This window comes from Rhineura floridana, chromosome 9 (assembly GCF_030035675.1).
Source record: "Rhineura floridana isolate rRhiFlo1 chromosome 9, rRhiFlo1.hap2, whole genome shotgun sequence".
NCBI classification, from domain to species: Eukaryota; Metazoa; Chordata; class Lepidosauria; order Squamata; family Rhineuridae; genus Rhineura; species Rhineura floridana.
In genome coordinates this window covers 26,611,510-26,618,031 of record NC_084488.1, presented here as the reverse complement: position 1 = coordinate 26,618,031, position 6,522 = coordinate 26,611,510, and positions in this window count along the sequence as shown.

Genomic DNA, 6,522 nt, shown 5'->3' with positions numbered 1-6,522 from the left:
TACGCATCAAAGGTGTGTACATCATCTTTCAGCCCCCTTTAATCCTCGGATCCAATGCAACTGTTCTCCATTTTGTCAAATTGAAATTGGATAGATTTTTTATTCCATTGTGCAGACCAATTGGTAGCCATATGTTTGTTTAATATGACTTCTGTTATAAAGCCTGCTAGAGCAATTGTCTTGGGCGTGTACCTCCCAGTTATTTTAATCAGCAGACGTTCTGAGGGTGGATAGATTGCAAGACTGAATGGTGCAGAGAAAATGGATAGAGAGAAAAAGCAGTTCTTCACACAACGGCTAATTAACTTATGGAATTTGCTGCTAAAAAATATTTTGCTTCTAAAAGATACCAACCCTGTAGAGTGCTAAGATCAGCAGAGAGGGCCCACTTTGTAGTTCTGCTGCCCACAGAAGCCCAGGGGGTGATGGCCTGGGAGAGGGAGCTCTCTCCCACAGAGGTTTGTCTGGCAACTGCTGCTGAAAGAATTGCTCTGGCTGCCCATTAATTTCCAGGTTAAGTTCTAGGTTTTGCTTTTGGTGTACAAAGCCCTATGCAGCTTGAGACCAGGAGACCTGAAAGACCATCTTACTCCTTATATACCCAGTTGATCACTGTGCTCTGCAGCTAAGGGCCTCCTGCAGATACCTTATCAGGAAGTCCATTCCGCACTACATAGGAAGCGGGCATTCAGTGTTGTGGCACCTACCCTTTGGAAGTCCTTCCCCTTAAATATTAGACAGGCACCATCTGTTATTTTTTTCAGCTTCTACTGAAGACCTTGTTCTTTCAGCAAACCTTTTAAGCCTTTTAATTAGAGACCTTATCCTAGTCTGTGTCTGTGCTGGAATTGCTTTTTTAAGAAGTTTTAAAGTTGTTTTCTTAAAATGTTTTAAATACAGTATGTTTTTAAAGATGTTTTGTTTTAATATGTTTTAAAATCTTCTGTTTTTAAGATGTTTTAAAGTGTTTTCGGTGATTTTGTTTGCCGTCCTGGGCTCCTTCTGGGAGGAAGGGCGAGATATAAATTTGATAAATAAATAAATAAAACTTCACTATACAGTTTTCAGAGAATGATGAAGATGCACCTCTTTGTACCCTACCCTTTGACGCCAGGTAACACACACACCCCACTGCCAGCACGGACTGGCCATGCAATGTCTTGCAGTGCCACATCAGCATACTGCACATGCATACTTGCCATCACCCAAGATGGTGGCAGGGGCATCAATAAAACCCTGCCATGTGGTATGTGTGCACAGCATGCTAATTTATTGATGCAGCTGGGCCTTCTTAAGCCCCCAGTAGCAGCGGTAGTGCCACCTCTGTAGGGTTGCCATATTGCCCGGTTATCTGGGTTTTACCCGGATTCTTTGCATGCCACCTGGCGCCCGTTTAGTCCCTTAGGTGGCCCGGATTCTCAGCTTTAATTTAAAAAAAATTAAGTTTCTCGGTGGTCCGGTTCTCGAGATATACATAAAAATGTCAGCCGCCCCCCTGACTGTTAAATCTTTCTTTAAACAGTACTGTATAGCACTTCGTAGCTTTAACCCCACCCGTTCAGGATTGCAGCCAATCAGTGAAGCCAGGGTTGCATTTGGTTGACCTGAGGCAGTGTCTAGAAAACCTCATTGCAATGCCAGAAAATGGTGGTTCCCCCCCCCGTTTATCTGAAAATCTCATAAATTTAATAAGTATATACATTTCAGGTTTTTTTCCCTCTTGTGTGCAGGAGTCAGATCCTGGGCAGTGTTTTGAAAACCTTCCCAATACTTGCTTTTGTAAAAGCAATGCTAATCCCATATGCCCAGAGTAAATCCCATTGAATTCAATAGGACTTACTTTTGAGTAAACATGGTTATGAATGTGCTGAAAATCAATGGGACTTTGGAGTGAATGTAAAAAAGAATTGTGTTTGTGTTCTAACTCTTTCTGTCCTTACTCCAGTCCTATTTTAAAGCAAGTAGGCAAGGCTTACTTAGGTATTACAGTTTTTATTCTGTAGGAAACTAATATTGATTTTTTTAAAACTAATACTGATTTTTCTGCAATGACCAACTGGTTTGACAATAAACTATTATATGGGCTTTATGTATTTATATGTAACTTGTCCCTCGGGTCTTCCTCCGTGCCTGAGGACTGGAAAGTGGCAAATGTAATGCCAATATTCAAAAAGGGATCCAGAGGGGATCCCAGAAATTACAGGCCAGTTAGCTTAACTTCTGTCCCTGGAAAACTGGTAGAAAGTATTATTAAAACTAGATTAACTAAGCATATAGAAGAACAAGCCTTGCTGAAGCAGAGCCAGCATGGCTTCTGCAAGGGAAAGTCCTGTCTCAGTAACCTATTAGAATTCTTTGAGAGTGTCAACAAGCATATAGATAGAGGTGATCCAGTGGACATAGTGTACTTAGACTTTCAAAAAGCATTTAACAAGGTACCTCACCAAAGACTTCTGAGGAAGCTTAGCAGTCATGAAATAAGAGGAGAGGTCCTCTTGTGGATAAGGAATTGGTTAAGAAGCAGAAAGCAGAGAGTAGGAATAAACAGACAGTTCTCCCAGTGGAGGGCTGTAGAAAGTGGAGTCCCTCAAGGATCGGTATTGGGACCTGTACTTTTCAACTTGTTCATTAATGACCTAGAATTAGGAGTGAGCAGTGAAGTGGCCAAGTTTGCTGACGACACTAAATTGTTCAGGGTTGTTAAAACAAAAAGGGATTGCGAAGAGCTCCAAAAAGATCTCTCCAAACTGAGTGAATGGGTGGAAAAATGGCAAATGCAATTCGATATAAACAAGTGTAAAATTATGCATATTGGAGCAAAAAATCTGAATTTCACATATACGCTCATGGGGTCTGAACTGGCAGTGACCTACCAGGAGAGAGACCTCGGGGTTGTAGTGGACAGCACGATGAAAATGTCGACCCAGTGTGCGGCAGCTGTGAAAAAGGCAAATTCCATGCTAGCGATAATTAGAAAAGGTATTGAAAATGAAGCAGCTGATATCATAATGCTGTTGTATAAATCTATGGTGCGGCCGCATTTGGAATACTGTGTACAGTTCTGGTCGCCTCATCTCAAAAAGGATATTATAGAGTTGGAAAAGGTTCAGAAGAGGGCAACCAGAATGATCAAAGGGATGGAGCGACTCCCTTACGAGGAAAGGTTGCAGCATTTGGGGCTTTTTAGTTTAGAGAAAAGGCGGGTCAGAGGAGACATGATAGAAGTGTATAAAATTATGCATGGCATTGAGAAAGTAGATAGAGAAAAGTTCTTCTCCCTCTCTCATAATACTAGAACTCGTGGACATTCAAAGAAGCTGAATGTTGGAAGATTCAGGACAAACAAAAGGAAGTACTTTTTTACTCAGCGCATAGTTAAACTATGGAATTTGCTCCCACAAGATGCAGTAATGGCCACCAGCTTGGATGGCTTTAAAAGAAGATTAGACAAATTCATGGAGGACAGGGCCATCAATGGCTACTAGCCATGATGGCTGTGCTCTGCCACCCTAGTCAGAGGCAGCATGCTTCTGAAAACCAGTTGCCGGAAGCCTCAGGAGGGGAGAGTGTTCTTGCACTCGGGTCCTGCTTGTGGGCTTCCCCCAGGCACCTGGTTGGCCACTGTGAGAACAGGATGCTGGACTAGATGGGCCACTGGCCTGATCCAGCAGGCTCTTCTTATGTTCTTAGTGTGTGTGTGTGTGTGTGTGCGTGTATGGAGTGTTTCCAACAACCCTGTGAGGTAGGGTTGGAAACCAAGGCAGCTCACAAGAAGAAATAAAGCCATTTAAAATCCAAAAACCATAAAAACAAGTATAAACAGTTGCAAAACAGCGTAAAGTGGCATGATTCAGAATTTTGGGTTGTGTGAATGAAGTTGCTTTCACTTGAGGTTGCATTTCTGTCCCTGTTTGAGTAAGCCCCACTGAATACACTGGGACTTGCTTCTGAATAAATAAACCTAGGATTGCACTATAAATATCTTTACAGTTTGTGTAAATAATAAATATATTTGATAGTCATGCTTATATAAATATTTCATCATTTATCATATTTTTGGTTAGGAATCCTGACTGGTTGTGAGATGCTTAGTTTTCTGCCTTACTCATAGGAATCTTGTGGTTGGTATGGTGTTGCATTTAAGAAATCATGGTATGAAATGGCCTGAATCAGTATAAGGCAGATTCCTTGGTTCCTAAAAGTGGGAAGAGGCTCAAGGGCCACAGTGACTCCAACATTTATTTATGTATTTTTATTTACAACATTTATATACCGGTTTATTGTAAAAAATCTCAAAGCGGTTTACAGAAAGAATTAAAACAATAAAATTATTGGCAAAAGCGTTAAGGACAGATACGTAAAAACATTCAAAATAATAAAACCAACAATGAGTTAAAAACAGATTTAAAAACACAATAGCTTCCACATGCCTGGAGAGGCTTGCCTCAAGAAAACTGATTTTAGCAGGTGCTGAAAAGAGGCGTCTGCCTAATGTCAATAGGCAAGGAGTTCCAAAGCGTAGGTGGTGCCACTTTACAGGACTGATTTCTTACAACAGCAGAACAAGTACTGTACTATGTGGCACCCATAACATGGAAAGCATAGCTTGAACTTGGCCTGGTAGCAAATCAGCAACCAATGCAGATTTCAGAGCAGAGGTATTATGTGCTGATAGGATCTCACTCATGTCAGCAATTGTGCTGCAGCATTCTGCATTAACTGCAGTCCCCAGGTCAGGTTGTTCTGAATGGGGATTTCTGTGACCTTGGCTGACTGGCTGCCAGGATTTTTTTAGTTTGGATTTTTGGTTATGAATCCTGACTGGTTGTGGGATGCTGAGTTTTCTGCCTTACTCATAGGAAACTTGTTGTGGTTGGTATGGTATTACATTTAGGAAAGTGTTACTGCGTTTTGTGTTATTTTTTCCCTATTTTCATTTCACTTATCTTTAACCTCACTCCGTTTCAGCCATAGAAGCAACAGCAGGATATGCAAGGTAATTAACTCCCATTAGAGATAAGAGCAAGAATTTATAATTATTATTTTAATTAAAACAAGAGGCTTATGAGTACTTTGAAGAGGACCAGATATTTATTTTCTTTCTGAGCCCAGGACTGGGTCTTTCATGATGCCCGGTGGGGGGGGGGGAGCAGGAGAGTAGTCGATAAGACAGACATCCTGGCATTGGTAATCTAATTAGCAAGGTATGTGTGGGGTTGTTGCACACTTCCAGGTCCAGATTCATTTTGAGTATGGAGGTGGAAACTGTGTAGATGTGGTTGATCAAAGGGAGAAGAAATTTTGAGTTAAGCAAAGCTCTGGTTTTATAAAACCTAAGAAACATACAGATACTTTGAATGTCTGAGTGCCTGCACCAGAGGAATACTGGAGGAACTTGTAAAACTTGCTGCAACAGTATTTAGAACACAGCATGTGTTGTGAAAGACTCCTTTTCCTAACATTTTGGCTTCTTGTTTTTCTCCACCCACCACATCTCTGAAATATATCGTATATGTAATGGTTAACCATACTAAAAAATGTAAATAATTATGTTTTTATACTAATTGTGTATTTTTATTGTTTTTATTATATTTGTAAGCTGTGCTGAGCTTTGTTTTTAACAGCAGAAGGGCAGGATATAAATCCTCTTAATCAATCAATAAATATCCCACAGTGTTGGAAACTAGAGTCTAGGCATTTAAGGCTGAAAATGTTGCTTTTAAAAAATAGATTTCTCACATCTTTCCCCAGTTTTTGGTGGTAATTCCTAGGCGCAAAAACAAAACAACTGGACAATCCAAATATTAATATGCAAATAATTTGCATAATATGCAAAATTGCCTGCCTGGATTTGTGGAACTGGAATATGGCAACTCTACACCTCTGCCACCTTTGAGGGCCCCTGCAGTCTTGTGCCTAAGGGCCCACCTCAGTCTAGTGCTGGCCCTGCTTGTTGCCAAGACTGCACCAAGAACAGTCATCTCTGAATCATGCATTCTTGAAGTATTCTAAGAATTTTTTTTTTTGCCCCTGAAGAAAACATTGAATGAACCTGATGACTGTGTCCAGTATAACATAAAACTGGCCAATTTAATACTAATTTTTAAAAGCAATTGAGAAGGGGATCTGGGAAATTACAGGGTGATTAGCTTAATGTCTGTTTGGGGGAAACTGGTGGAAAGCATTATTAACGATATAAATGTACAGCAAACAGTGCTGAACAATAACCAGCATGACTCCCACAAGCATAAGACCTCTCTAACTAGCTTTTTAGAGGTTTCTTTAGAGTGTCAGTAATCATATGGGTACAGGTGATCTAGTAGATACTATGTACTTAGACTCCACACCTCAAAAGGTGTTGTAGAGCTGCAAGAGCTTCAGAAAACAGGAACCAAGATGGTAAAAAGGTTGAAGCAACTCTCCTATAAGGAAAGCTTACAACATTTGGGGCTTTTCTAGTTTAGAGAAAAGGCACATGATACAGATGTATTAAATTATGCATGGTGTCGAGGAAGTGTATAG